The 15,997-nt window shown below is 40.3% G+C and overlaps 1 long non-coding RNA gene across 1 annotated transcript; it reads right to left on the minus strand.

The window, feature by feature from the left end:
• Window positions 1-10,237: 10,237 nt before the first annotated feature.
• Window positions 10,238-11,671, minus strand: LOC143713561 (uncharacterized). The gene is made up of 3 exons (XR_013195122.1): window positions 11,385-11,671; window positions 10,877-11,001; window positions 10,238-10,650 (listed from the first exon to the last, which is right to left on the minus strand). It is a non-coding gene; the product is annotated as an uncharacterized LOC143713561 (long non-coding RNA).
• Between the last annotated feature and the right edge of the window lie 4,326 nt (window positions 11,672-15,997).

Below are 15,997 nucleotides of genomic sequence, written 5' to 3' on the forward strand. Positions count from 1 at the left end.
ACCTCAGACACGGTTACTAGGGAGGAAGCCATTTCCTCCTCTTCATCCTCCATACTGTCTTCTTTTTCAATTTCATTTAGAGGATTGGCTTCCTCCCCCTCACCAACTGCCAGGATTGACTCCGCCCCGGTGGCCGCCCCACTTCCTCCTTCCTGTCCAATCCCTGAGGCTGGCTGAGGGTTTGAATTTCCTGCCAAAACCTCGGGGCCCGTCTCCTCAATTGTTTGTTCTTTGGGTGGGGCGGCCATTTTGTTGCTTTTTAACTTGTTGGCAAAGCTTTTAGGGCAGTCTCTGTAGAGATGGGATGATTCTCCACAGAGGTTGCACTTTCTGCCATTTTGGCACTCTTCAAAAATGTGCCCAATTTCTCTACACTTCCTACACACTAGTTCTTGGCATGCCTCGGTTTGATGTCCAAGTTTGCCACACTTGCGGCATAGCTTGGGCATCCCTTGGTAATGGATGTAGCCTCTATTCTCTCCCAACACAATCATAGTAGTTATTTGACTCAGGCCATGGCAGCCATGGCAATGGGATCTGCCCATTGTTTAATGGGCACTCTCCACGCACAGCTCCAGATACCGTCTTCATCTAAAACCTTGACTGGTTGTCCACGAATAGAGCAATATCTCGCCAACCATACAGAAATATCTTCTCCACTAACTGTTTCATTAAACCACCTGACAATCACAACTTTCAGTGAATTATCAGTCAGTTTTTCCACAGTGAACATGGAGAAATTGGCTTTACACATTTCAAATCGAGTCCAAAAAGTACTTAGCAAGGAAGCAGAAGCAAAACTCACATCAAAACCATGTTTCAGGGGCAGAGTCAACAGGCAGTTTATGTCCACAACCTTAAAACCGAGTAACTGTTGGATGCACTTCCTAGAAAAGTCCAATATAGACATGACCGGGAGAGTGCCATCCTCTTTTGGTTTAAATTTAAAACGCACGCTGTGGTGCCTCCTCGTGCCGGCACGAGCAGCCGACATGTTGGAGGCACCACCAGCACACTGCGGCTAAAACCTAACAAAAAGTTTTTTTGGAGCTCCGTCGAATTGATTCATTAATCCCTGATTTTCTTCTTTACCACTCATTTATAAACAAGCACTTTCTATTTTTATATCATGTGAACTTATCCTCGACACTATTCCTTATAAAAAACAATCGGATTGCTTTGATATCGCTACTTAGATCCAACTTTCCGAATCTCGGCTACTAGCCTTTAGCCCGCTAGCATTTCACGCGTGGCCTCGCGCCTATCGACCCTCTCATTTTACACCCGTTTGACTGAAAGGATACGGGTTATATCCATCATTTCAGTCCTAAATTAGTAGTGATATTGGTAGTATCACTACTAATTTACTGTTCATCTGTTATAATGGCGAACATATCGGATGTGTGTCTAACGTTACCTCTGAGTGCAGGTGAGGACACATTCGAGCTGGTTTCGGTACGATTGGAGCTGGAGTCGGTGGAGAAACAGATCCGCGTTCTGCTGGTGAAGCAAGCCGAGCTGCGAGATCGGCGATCAACGCTTGAAACATCACGCGCCGATGCTCACAAGTCAGTGGTTAGTAACTTTTTGACTCCGACTTCGTCTACTCCGTGCGTTTCTCTGCCCAGAAGGACGCGATCATCTCTGCCTTCATTCACTCCGGCACCGAGGCAACACCATGGACCCTGGGTGATCCCACAGCGGAAGACACGAGCCAGGACCAGACCAAGGACTTCCCCGCCCCTCCCGGTCTTCGAGATCTCCACCCGGAACCGCTTCTCCCCTCTTCGCGAGCCGGAACGTGACACCGCCGTGATCATCGGCACTTCCATGGTCCGTCATGTCCGTGCTACCTCAGGTAAGCGTAAGGTGCGCACTCACTGCTTTCCTGGTGCTCGTGTTCTTGATGTCGCTGCACAGATTCCCGAGATCCTGAACGGTGACGAGCGCGTCGGAGCTGTGGTCCTACACGCGGGGACGAACGACATCAGGCTGCGGCAGACGGAGGTTCTGAAGAAGGACTACAGGAGCCTGATCGAGACGGTTCGCAGCACATCGCCTGAAGCAACGATCATCGTGTCTGGACCGCTTCCCACGTACCGACTAGGACAAGAAAGGTTCAGTAGATTATTTGCTCTAAATGAATGGTTAATGTCATGGTGTAATGAACAGAAACTGCTCTTTGTAAATAATTGGAATCTGTTCTGGGAGCGACCTAGGCTCTACCGTGCTGATGGCCTGCACCCCAGCAGAATCGGAGCGGCTGTTCTGTCGGACAACATCTCCAAGACGTTACACACCATATGTGACCCGTCACAGAAACCAGGGACACAAGTCGGCAGCACAACTTTCGAGCAAAATGAGAAAGAAGAGTTTTTTTTCAAAATTGGTGATTTTCAATTTTTTGGAGAATCTGTTAATTGAAATCACGAAGAAGCCTCTCCATGTTTGAGATAGCAGTATTGGTATATTTAAAAGCTTACATTTTGAGGTTGAAATCGGCTTGTTTTCGGAGATTCTAGCATGCAGTAGGGGCGTGGCGTGTCATTGTCTGTGTGTATTTCCATACTGAATAACCCGGCGCTTTTGCCCCCGCCCTCCAAGTCAACCACATGGCTACTTATTATGCTGTGCTCTGGCCAGCTCTCTCTGATATCAAAATTCAATGAAGATGGATGCCGCAAAGATTGTCGCAGACGAGATGAACCGTCTGGCAGTTACACCGAAAATGTTTTCGCCGCACTTCGTGGGCTCGGGAAACTGAACCGGAGGTATGGGCGCAGCGCGCTCGCCCTCAGTGCTTCAATACGGCGGCTCGGCTCGCTGACAGCGGTGGCTGGCTGTTTCATATGTGACGGAGAATCGAAATAGAGGATGCAGTTAAGACCTTTGCTGCTGCGATGAAGGCCTGCCGTGCGTGTTTCTGAAATGTAAGTTAAGCTTCATTTGCTCTTTAGTCGTTATTTAAGATGCTGAACCTGCTGATGATATAATGTGCTTGCGGACATTTCATTTGTGTGTGTATACGCACATAAGAAAGTGGTGTAAAGAGATTTGCAACAGTAATTTGAGGAGGTGAAATGTGATTATTTGGAAAATTGCAGAAATGACTGCTTAAAGAAAAATGCCAGCAGGCATTTGCCTCCTACATAAACTTTAATATTGTTGACATTTTGGGCACACGAGCGTTGCGTACTATTTGCGCTATAGATATGTAGGCCTATGGCTTATTGGTCTTTGTTTGTTGTTGTTGGTTTTGCGTTATATGTATATGGCATATTGGTCTTTGTGTGTTGTTGCTGGTTTTGCGTTATACTGTATGTATATGGCATATTGGCCTTTGTGTGTTGTTGCTGGTTTTGCGTTATATGCAGGCTATATGGCATATTGGTCTTTGTGTGTTGTTGCTGGTTTTGCGTTATATGTATATGGCATATTGGTCTTTATGTGTTGTTGCTGGTTTCGCGTTATATGCAGGCTATATGGCATTATTGGTCTTTGTGTGTTGTTGCTGGTACGTTGCAAATAGAGGGGCAGCACAATTGTTTTTCGCCTAGTGCGGCAGAAGTGCACTCATTCGAAGTGTAAAAAAAGCTGTAAAGCACATGGAGGAGCTTTACAGGGGGTATGGCTTATCTAAATGAGATGTAAATGAGCCCTATTGTCACCCCCAGCAGCAGAGACAGGTGAGAACTGCACAATCTTTAGCTCGTTTTCTCCTCTTTGAGCTTTTTTAAGTGCCTACTTTAAAATGGCCACAACTTCTCCAAATATTATCAGATTTCCACATGTTACACATCGTTGGAAAGCTTGGATATTACACTCTCAGAATCTATGAATAACTCAAAATGCCCCAGAACCGACTTTTGTCCCTAGTTTCCGTGACTGGTCACATATGACTAGTAAGTCAAAGTCCAAATCACAGTCTTTGCTGTCCCAACTTAATTGATATAAGTAGTGTAGAACATTATATAGAAACTGTGTCTATTCCTCGCTTAGTGAGGCCAAACAATAAATCTAGTGTAGGATCTAGCAAAAATCTTATTGTAATTAAACCAGAAAATCTAAATATCAGTGAACAAAAACAATTTCTAAAGCTAGGTCTTCTAAACATTAGATCGCTCACACCTAAGGCGGTTATTGTAAATGAAATGGTCACAGATAATAGTTTCGATGTACTTTGCCTTACTGAAACCTGGCTTAAACCAAATGATTATTTCGGTCTAAATGAGTCTACTCCGCCAGGATACTGTTATAAGCATGAGCCCCGTCTGATCGGTCGTGGCGGCGGTGTTGCAACAATCTATAGAGATATTCTTAATGTTACTCAGAAAACAGGTCACAGGTTTAATTCGTTTGAAGTACTTGTGCTAAATGTTACGCTCTTAGATGCAAGAAACAAATCCATATTATCTCTAGCCTTGGCTACCCTATATAGACCTCCAGGGCCCTATGCTGACTTCCTAAAAGAGTTTGCATACTTTCTCTCAGATCTATTGGTCAATGTCGATAAAGCAATAATTGTTGGAGACTTTAACATACACGTAGATAATACAAATGATGCGTTAGGGACTGCGTTTACAGATTTATTAAACTCCTTTGGGGTCACGCAAAACGTCAGTGGTCCCACTCATCGTCTAAATCATACACTAGATTTAATTTTATCATATGGAACCAATCCAACTGATATAAATATTATACCGCAAAGTGATGATCTCACTGATCATTACATGGTAACTTGTATAATACGTACTGCTGAAATTTGTCATGTTGCGCCACGTTATAGACCAGGCAGAACAATCCTTCCAACCACTATAGATAGATTCTCAAATAGCTTACCTGATCTATCTCAGCTGCTCAGTGAACCCAAACAAACAGATGAACTAGAGGAAATGACTAGCAGTTTGAGCACCATGTTCTCTAGTACACTAGATATTGTTGCACCAATTAGATTAAAAAAGGTTAGAGAGAAAACTAAAGCACCATGGTACAACAGTGCTACGCATGCAATCAAGAGAGAAACTCGTAACTTAGAGCGTAAATGGAAACAAACTAATTTAGAGGTCTTTAGAATCGCGTGGAAAGACAGTATGTCACGTTATAAAAAGGCTCTAAAAGCAGCCAGGGCTGAGCACCTCCGCAAACTAATAGAAAATAACCAAAATAATCCAAGGTTTTTATTCAACACCGTGGCTAGACTAACAAATAAACAAACATCACCAGAGCAAAATATTCCATTACAATATAGTAGTAATGATTTTATGAATTACTTCAATGAGAAAATAGAAAGCATCCGAAACACAATTGTAAATATACAATCCTCTATGATGTCTTATGATTCAGCCTCAATTATGGCCCCTCTAGAACAACTACACCGCTTTACAACTATAGGACAGGAAGAGCTAAATAAACTTATCATTGCATCGAAACCAACAACATGTTTATTAGATCCAATACCCACTAAACTACTGAAAGAAGTGTTACCTGTAGTCGAAGAGCCTCTTCTTAATATTATTAACTCGTCTTTATTTTTAGGTCATGTTCCAAAAATATTCAAGCTGGCAGTAATAAAACCTCTCATTAAGAAACCGCAATTAGATCCAAATAACTTAGCAAATTACAGACCCATCTCAAATCTTCCATTTATGTCTAAAATACTAGAAAAAATTGTGTCCGCTCAATTGTGCTCTTTCTTACAAGAAAATGATATCTATGAAAAATTCCAGTCGGGATTCAGACCGCATCATAGCACAGAAACTGCGCTAGTTAAAATTACAAATGATTTACTTTTAGCTTCTGACCAAGGCTGTATCTCAATACTAGTTCTACTCGATCTTAGTGCTGCGTTCGATACTATCGATCATAAAATACTCTTGGATCGACTACAAAACTACACTGGTGTTCAGGGACAGGCATTAAGCTGGTTTAGATCGTACTTATCAGACCGTTACCATTTTGTCTGTTTAAATGGGGAAAAATCAAAGATAACGTCAGTAGACTATGGAGTGCCGCAAGGATCGGTGTTAGGCCCTCTGCTATTCTCAATATATATGCTGCCACTTGGTAATATTATAAGAAAACATGGAATTAATTTCCACTGTTATGCTGATGACACTCAATTATATATCTCATCACGACCAGATGAAAACACTAACTTATCTAAATTGACAGAGTGTCTAAATGATATAAAATGCTGGATGACGTGTAATTTCCTGCTATTAAATTCAGATAAAACGGAGGTATTACTTATTGGTCCAAAAAACTACCCACAAAATCCCTTACAATACAACTTTAATTTAGAAGGATGTCCTGTTACTTTATCCACTACAGTAAAAGACCTGGGTGTTATACTAGACCGCAACTTGACCTTCGAAAATCATATTTCATATATTACAAGAACAGCCTTTTTCCACCTTAGAAACATTGCTAAGCTACGCAACATGCTATCTGTTTCTGATGCAGAAAAGTTAGTTCATGCATTCATGACCTCGAGACTAGATTACTGTAATGCTTTATTAGCTGGCTGTCCTGCATCCTCAATCAACAAGCTACAGTTAGTGCAAAATGCAGCTGCTAGAGTTCTTACTAGATCAAGGAAATATGATCATATAACACCTATTTTATCATCTCTACACTGGTTACCTATCAAGTTCCGTATCAATTACAAAGTATTCCTACTGACCTATAAAGCCCTAAATGGTTTAGCTCCTGTGTATTTAACAGACCTTCTATCGCCATACAATCCATCGCGCTCTTTAAGATCACTAAATTCGAGGCTTCTGGTCATTCCTAGGATATCTAAGTCCACTAAAGGAGGGAGGGCGTTCTCGCATTTAGCTCCTAAACTCTGGAATAGCCTTCCTGATATTGTACGAGACTCAGACTCGCTGTCCCAGTTTAAAACTAGATTAAAGACGCATCTCTTTAACCAAGCATTCACTTAATGCTTAACGTTTGATACTACTGCTGAATCAGTTCGAATGCATTAACATTATGAACATCAGCTATGCTAATTATTTCCCATCGGCCTTTCTGCTGTTAAATAGCGTTCGTCAGCTCCAGTTTGTATCCAGCCTCTCACGGAGACTTCAGATGCCCCAACGCCTGTGAAGAGACGACTCGACGCCTGTGAAGAGACGACTCGACGCCTGTGAAGAGACGACTCGACGCCTGTGAAGAGACGACTCGACGCCTGTGAAGAGACGACTCAAAGCCGGCGATATGTTATGCCATAAATTAATACTTGATTAACTAACTGTATTTTTCTATGTACATTTCCGAAATGCAATTTCTGTAAAGCTGCTTTGAGACAATGTGTATTGTGAAAAGCGCTATACAAATAAATTTGAATTGAATTGAATTGAATTGAATAAATATACAATAAATAAGTTAAAAACTGCTTACCTTAAAACAAGTAGATTCCTCGTAGAACGAGTCGTCAATAAAAGCCGCTTGTCAATGTACCTCCTGAAGGGTGTGTGTCCTGTGTGACAAGCAACACACGAGACCAAGGTCCCACAAGAGGCGATCGCTGTCTCAGACGTCTGACCAGACCACTTGATCTTAGCCAAAAGGCCGAGAAGCGATGACACAATGACGCAGAGGCGGGGGAGCCGTCAAAGGCCACGCCCACCTGGGCCGTGGCGAGAGGGTCTAAAGGTCGCCAACAAACAAGCTCAGCTCACAGCAATACAAGCTCAGCTTGACTGTTGACACCGAAAATGGATCACAGCAGAGCGCACAACACGACACTTTTGAGTGCAACCTGGGATTTTGGACCAACAAACATTCTGCCCTAAAAGTGAGCGGGCAGACCAAAGCGGACGTCGTAGAGACTTGAAACTCTTGAGGGATGGTAGTACCCGCCCGGTCTACAACATCACCAAGGCTCGGCCCAATCGGCCCCAAGGTGGCGCTGCAGCGATCAGAAGTACGAAATGCCTCGTAACTCCTGAACCGTCCGTCGCAGACCCAAGTGTCTTACATCACCGGAATCCTTGGCTCGGGCCGAACAAGACGCAGGCCTCGGATTCGATGGTTGCGCTTGCGAGATTTTCGGATATTTGGGATTTTGTGAAAAAGCTACTTTTGCACTAGCCTGGGTTTCCCATACTGCCTTACCGCAGCGCGATTCAATTCACGCTGAAAGGCAGTCTGGATACCATGGCCAGATTTTTCGCCTCATTTAGGGAACCAATCACAGAACGGGGAGGGAGCAGCTAGACGATGACGACATCTATGCGACACACGGAAACAGTTTGTTTATATCGATTTAACATGGCTGAAGACGCGAGGCTACTCTTTGATGCAGCCTTAGAACAATGTCTAAGTAGTTTAGAATGCAAGTTCATTTTGAAAAAAGAACACCTTTCGGCGTTAAACCATTTCTTAAACAAGAATGATGTTTTTGCCCTGCTACCAACAGGCTTTGGAAAAAGTCTGATATATCAACTAGCCCCGTTAGTGGCTAAGGCAATGGGGCTTCGCGAGACCCCAGTCGTCATAGTTGTTTCGCCATTAATCGCCTTAATGGATGACCAGGTACAGGAGGCTGTTAAGCTTGGAATTTCTGCCACTCAGCTGAGTCCTGATAAAGAAAATGCGATTAAAAATGGTCGATACCAACTTCTGTTCGGCAGTCCCGAGGCCTGGATGAGCGCAACGTGGCAAGACATGTTAGCCACGGAGTTCTACATATACTGCCGGACAATAAACACTGTTACACGAGTTTTCTGCCACCTCAAGGCTGAACTTGGGGATAGCGCCTGGGTCGGTGAAGAGTAAATAGGTAAAAACCTATTGATTGGGATGTTCCACAGCCAGACTCTACCTGTAAACAAGAGCAGGGTACTTTCTTCATTTAATGGAGAAGGCAGCTGCAGAGTGACTGTGGCAACTACAGCACTTGGAGTTGGCCTAAATTTCCCAAAGGTCTCCCATGTGGTCATGTATGGGTTACCAGAGGACCCAGAGGCCACTCTCCAGCAGGTTGGAAGAGCAGGCAGAGATGGCTCTCCAACTCATGCTGTTCTCTATGCAAACAATCAACTTGCCAAGACTGACAAGGCAGTAAAGGATGTTCTTCAAAAAAGCTTAAATGGCTGTTTTAGGAAGGCCCTATACTCTCATTTTGAGAAAGACACGTCTAGTGTTGAGCCTGGACATTCTTGCTGCACCTATTGCCATTCAATATGCAAGTGTAGCTCTGACAGTTGCTCTGTAGAAACACCAAATTACGAGATGCCAAAACAGATTCCATCACCTGACAATTGCAGACAAGTCACATTAGATGAGCAGGGATTGGTCAGAGAGCTTTTAGAGAAATATAGAGAAAGTCTAATTTCACCAGATGAACACCTGTACACACATGCATCATTCTGCACCGGTTTCAGCAATGTACTAATTGAATCAGTAGTTGAAAATGTATGTGAAATATTTGACATCACCTATGTCATGCAGAATCTACCTGTATTAGACATAAACCATGGCCTGGAAATCCTACAAATTGTGCACAAAGTTTTTGAAGACTTTGATTTATGCAAGTACCCAGAGACTACAGAAGAACCATATTTGCAGCCTGATATTAACTTCAAGGGGGACTTTAATTTGGAGGATGAGGATGATGAAAACTCATTAAGCAGCATTGAGTCAGGCTTATCTGTGCTTCCAATATCAGACTAATTACTGAGCCACTGTAAATAACTACACAGTTGTATATATGTTTGATTCTGAATAAATATTTCTATTTACACTTCAGTAATGTGTCCAATGTGTTTAAATTCATGAATAAGCAAATTTACAACAAGGTTTGTAAACATACAGCTTTAATAATATCAATGAGCATGAGGAAATATCAAAATGTTTAAAAACAAAAAAATGTGTTTACATAAACACACAGCACAATTAACACAATGTGGTCATGTTCTCAAGGTTTACAAAGGGACACTGCGTCATTCATTTAGTTTGCTCATCATCCATTTCCACAGTGCTTTATGATCCAGCTTTGCCAATAGGTTTTTTCGGAAGCCAGGGAAGGCAGCCTACACTCGACCTGGTTGTTGTTTAAAAAGCTCTGCCTCTTGCAGTGTCCACCAAGGTGAGGATGTCTTTGGTCATGTCCACATGGTGAGCACCCGTTTGCCCAGATATGCCCAGCTCAATATCAGTGCCTGCCATCATTTCTTTCATGACTCCTATAGACCTGCTTATTCTTGCTGCTGAAGTCTCATTCAGCTACTGTGTAGAGACGCATCAGTCTTTCACCATCTCCTTCCTTTACTGCATCTAAAATGTCCAAAAGAATAAAGCTGAAGCCCAGTCTGGCAACGGTGTGTTCATACTTGTGGTCACAGTGAGTGGGGATGATTGGTATCGAGTCTGTTGGCACAACCAGGTTGTGTGTCTTTATTTCGTTGCTTTGTCTTCTTTTGCAATAAGTGAACATTCTTGAACAACCCTCCATACGACAATGGAACTTATTCTTTTGAATTGGTGTGGCAGATGTTTTACTTGCAGCCTCTGCAGCATCAGTGATGTCAGGAAGAAGAACATATTTGTCCACGATTGAGGCAGTTAAGTTGTTGAACCATGTCCTCCTTGCTTCTGGAGAGGCCTCTTTGATGTGTTCTGGTATAAGGGACTCAGGACAATCTGTTAAAGGACAAACAAAACAGGGACCAATTAATAGAGGTAGTATTCCAACCCCACACATGCAGATATTTGCCAGCTTCAATATTGAATCAGCCATCTCGAAGGTATCAAGACCAATGTGCGAGTTAAAAGTTTGTTATACACACCAGCTAAATTTTTACAATATATAATCATCAGTTTCATTTATTGTGACAACAAAATGTGTTGATGTTAATTGATGGTTTACCTGTTACATGATTAAAACCAAGATGCTCAATCGCCGCAGCTAGGAATAGAGCAGTCGTGTCCTTTATCACAAAGTCCCTGTAAGCATTGAACGCAGCATGGGGTCCACTCTTGGCATTGCTGCACCTGGGATGAGAAAATATTTCAATGTAGTGTTGGCCTTACACATTATTGTCTTGTGTCAAAAAACAATCAGTCACTCTGGAGCTGCTTCACATAACTTGTAAGTTATATGACACATTCAATAACTCACAATCACTTATGCCGCACACAACAGTTAGTCTCTCTGTAGCCACTTCACATCCCATGCAAGTGAAGTGACTCATTCACTCACTGACATAATAAATTATTATTGCTGTTCACAACAGTTATTCTCTCTGAAGTCTTTTCAGATCGCTATGAAGCGCAGTAACACAAACTCACATTCACTCACTCTATTATGTTATAGTTTGTTATAATGTTAGATAATAAAAAAAAAACATTCATACAGTTCATAGATGAAATCATACCACCATAACAATTGCATTAACCACCTCCCCGGGAATAGCACAGCTTAGGTCATGATGTCAGGACTGTTTTTCCCATCCCACAGTAAAGAACATTATCCAGACATGTTAGCCGTGGATTTAGAGTCATCATGAACTGTGGGAAGCATTATAGACCGTTAACTTATCAAAGACAATATACAGTTCAATGGCTTTGCAGTCAAAGTACTCGAGGTGCTGAACAGCATTCATAACCTCTGTCACAAAGAAAATGTTTAAATTTAAATGCTAGTTATTATTTTAACAAATAATAACTCTATTGTCAGTAGTTATAACCATTCGGCTTATGTCAAAATGATTTATGACCCTATGATTGACAGGTGGGCGGGGCTAACCTTTGACCTTCCGGAGGGTGTTCCGGAGGTCCTTTGATGTAGGGATTAACCTTTGACCTTCCGGAGGGGTTGTTCCGGAGGTCGCTTAATTTAGGGATTAACCTTTGACATTCCGGAGGATGTTCCGGAGGTCGCTTAATTTAGGGATTAACCTTTGACCTATCGATCGATCAAGTTGACAGTTGTCTTTGCCCTATTGACCTTTGTATGATATATGAAGTTGCCAGTTGTCTTTGCCAGTTGTCTTTGCCCCATTGATTTTGACCTATTGACCCCGGGGGGAAATAACTTCTTGCTGTGGGAAATCCCCTCCGTGTCGGGGTGAGAAAATAATTGTTCTAATGTCGCATATAGATTAGAATAGATTAGAATTACAAAAGTAAAATCATCTTACCGTTTCACTATGGTGAAGAATTGGATTAAAGTTGACAGTCTCCGCACTGTGTGTGTGTGCGTCTGTCTGTGAGTGTGTGCGTGTCATCCGATATCCTGGCATTCCTGAGCACGCTATATAAATGGGGATATTGAGAAAAAGTTTTTCTAATACTCTCACACTAAAGTTGAAAAGCATGCTGCTCCTTTAAAAGTATATGAATGAAATATTTATAAAATTTAGTCATTTACAATTTTCACACTAACTAAAGTTGAACACATTGATCTTTTAAAAAGTATATAAATGATTATAAAAATCAAAACAAAAATAAATATCTTACTAAAAATCTACTGAAGCAGTCATTTCAGATTAAATAAGTTTAAAGTTTTTAAACACTCTGTGTTTTGACACTCTGTGATTCAGAGTGGTGGAGGAATGTGTTTGTGTGTGTGTGTGTGTGTGTGTGTGTGTGTGTGTGTGTGTGTGTGTGTGTGTGTGTGTGTGTGTGTGTGTGTGTGTGTGTGTGTGTGTGTGTATGTGTGTGTGCGTGTGTGTTTCATGACACCCTCCTTCCCCTCAGTCTCTCAAACACCAGCGCATGACAGCAATGGTCTCCGCGCTAAGTGTGTGCGTCTGTCTGTGAGTGAGACACCACCCTATTCCTGCACCCCCTGCTGGGGGCTGAAAGTGAGAAAATATCTCCCAGTAACTAAAGTTGAACAACATTGTTCATTTAAAAGTATATAAATAAAATGCTTGCATCATTCATTGTAAATAAAAAATATTCCAATTATAGCAGTCCAAAAATAAAAATCATCTTCCATTTAGACTGTTGAAGAAGCTATACAGTATGAACGGATGATCAGAAATAAAATCATAAAGTATTTCATGCAGTTTACGAACCGATGACAAAAATAAAAATCAGCTTACCGTTTCACTATGGTGAAGAATTGGATTAAAGTTGACAGTCTCCTATATAAATGGGGATAGTGAGAAAAAGTTTTTCTAATAATGCCAAATACCTTACACTAAAGTTGAAAAACATGTAGCCTACATTTAGAAATATAATATTTTTCATACTAACTAAAGTTGAAAAATCATACTGTTCTTTAAAAGTATATAAATGAAATGTACATTTAGTCATTCACAAATATCTTACACTAAAGTTGAAACACATTCTATTCTTTAAAAGTATAGAAAATATTTTTTTTCAAAATAAAAATCATCCTCCATGTTTTAGAGATACATACAGGTTATGAATGGGTTTACAAAAATAAAATCGTCTTACTGTTTCAGAGAATTGGGTTAAAGTTGAAAAGTTCCCCGAGTGATTCCCTCTCACACCCCTTGCATTTTGACAGTCTTTGAGTTAAATGTGTGTCTGTGTGACACCGGATATCCTGGCATTCCTGAGCACGCTATATAAATGGGTATAGTGAGAAAAAGTTTTTCTAATAATTTCACATATTTTACACTAGAGTTGAAAAACATTGATCTTTAAAATGGTTATAAATTTTAGTCATTTACAAATATCTTACACTAAAGTTGAACACATTCTGTTCTTTAAAAAGTATATAAATGATTATAAAAAATCTTTTAAAAACAAAAATAAAATCATCTTACATTTTAGAGAGTTGAAGAAGTAAATCCCAACACATCATTGTCCATATAACGTATGAATGTATTTACAAAGATGCAATAAGTTTAAAGTTTTGATACAAAATATCCCCGAGTGTTTTTCTCCCACACCAGCGTTTTGACACACTGTGATTCAGAGTGGAGGAGGAATGTGTGTGTGTGTGTGTGTGTGTGTGTGTGTGTGTGTGTGTGTGTGTGTGTGTGTGTGTGTGTTCAGCCAGCAGTATGAGACGTTGAGGATGTTTTGTTAGTGTTAATCTTAAAAGTTAATGTTAAAAATAAAAGATAATTTAAATTCAATGAATTATTTAAAGTCTTAATAAAAACGTTGTAATACAGTCGTATCTTCTATTTATCTTTTGAAGATTACTGTAATGATTTTATTTAACGGTGACCTAAAGTATAATTTTTATTAATATAGCCATAATGATTTTTGTACTGTAACAGCATATTTAATCCCGTACACAAACACGACCATCACAGAAAACAACATCTTTACATTGTTTTTACATACATTGCACTCACACTAACTCAGTTCCATAAATTAACTAATCTCCATATTTAAATTAAATGATTATAAATATAGAATAATAACAAGTATGTTACTAAAATGAATTCAAACAATTTAAACATAGTTTTAGCTAAATGAATTTATATAAAAAAGTATATAAAATTACCTTACATTTTCATAGTGCCGAAGATGTAGTTCTTTATGCAATGATAAAAACAATCCAAAGTCATAAACAGAGCCCTCCTGGTTCCTTCAGTGATAAACTACAGGGTGAAATGAATGCATGACCCCCTCACAGAGACGAGAGGAGTTACAGGACAGATGAGCCTCTGGGACACAATTTCATAGCATATGTAAAGTTAGTCTGCTTTCCAAAGTTTTATTCATACTAAATTCATTTGAAATATTAAAAGCTTAAATTAGATCTTTTAAAATTAAAAGACTGTTTAAATCAAAGCTTTAACGTTTTATTAAAATTGTATCTTCTATTTATTTTCTTAGAAGACTTATGTATGATATAAATGATTTTACATAAATTTAACCTAAGCTATTATTTTTACTAAAGCGTCTGTTCAAAAAATAAAGCAAAAAACCGTACTTTGGTATCTTAGACAAAAATATTTCAAACAGTATTTTTTGTCCATGCCGCATGAAACATGTTGTCACAATGTTTTTGTTGTTTTAAAAGAAATCCCAGGACTCTACATTGCTCTTATTTAGATTAAATTGTATCATTTAGAAAATCACCGCACATGTTCAGAGACGCGATGTGCCTCTGTGGTCCATGAGTAATAAGTAAAGTTTGTCTTGAGCGAATATATAATTTTACTCGTCTTAATTCAAAGCATGATCTTACTTTTTCTACGGTAGCTATGATCTATTGTACGTATAAGATCATTTTTACTTTTCTTGTATCTCCCAAACTATCCTTATTCATTGTGGAAACACACAGGGTGAACCCCTTTACTGAGAGTATACTATCGGTTATCTACTCAAAATATATGTAGAATTTTAAAATGTTAGCCTTTGTTGATGCGACAGGCCACATGAACAGACTTTGGAGAGAGCTGATGATACTATAGCGGGAAGCATGCCCCTTTGACCTCCTCCATTTTTGTAGGCTTTTTGTTAAATACCCTATAGCTTAGTCCTTAATGGTACGCTGTGTAGAAATTTCCCCATCTAGCGGTGATATTGTATTTTGCATTCAAACGCATAGTGCTCTCTAGCGCTTCGCTTTTTCAAATGCGTATTGCAACTACGGTAACCGCTATGTGCCAAGAAGCTACGCCCTGTCGTCCAATTGCACTTCATCCAGTTTAACTATACACGTTTTACCGTTATGTTGCCTATGTAATGAATTACACAACCACGGAATGAAAAAGCTTGTAATTTAGACCATAACACTGACTTAACTGTCGAGGAGAAAGCAGGACTTCGGTGTCCCTTTCAAAGTCTTTTCTCCTTCATTAGCTCTATCCACCTGGGAAAAGCCACCCCCATATTTACCCTCGTTTTAAATTTGCCGGTCGCGTTTCCTTTTAGATTAAATTTTTAAGCTTTATCATGGCTACGAGGATTGCATTATGAAGTGCCGTGCAATCTTTCAAGCGCCTCTCACTGACCGCTTCAGTGGTTTCAGTCAGCCGGCTCTGAACGAAAAGGTTGGCTAGTTGAGCTAGGCTAGTGCTTTTTGTCCCTCTCTGCTATTATAGTTTTT

This window comes from Siphateles boraxobius, unplaced genomic scaffold (assembly GCF_051911475.1).
Source record: "Siphateles boraxobius isolate OS27281-9 unplaced genomic scaffold, OSU_SipBor_1 52, whole genome shotgun sequence".
NCBI classification, from domain to species: domain Eukaryota; kingdom Metazoa; phylum Chordata; class Actinopteri; order Cypriniformes; family Leuciscidae; genus Siphateles; species Siphateles boraxobius.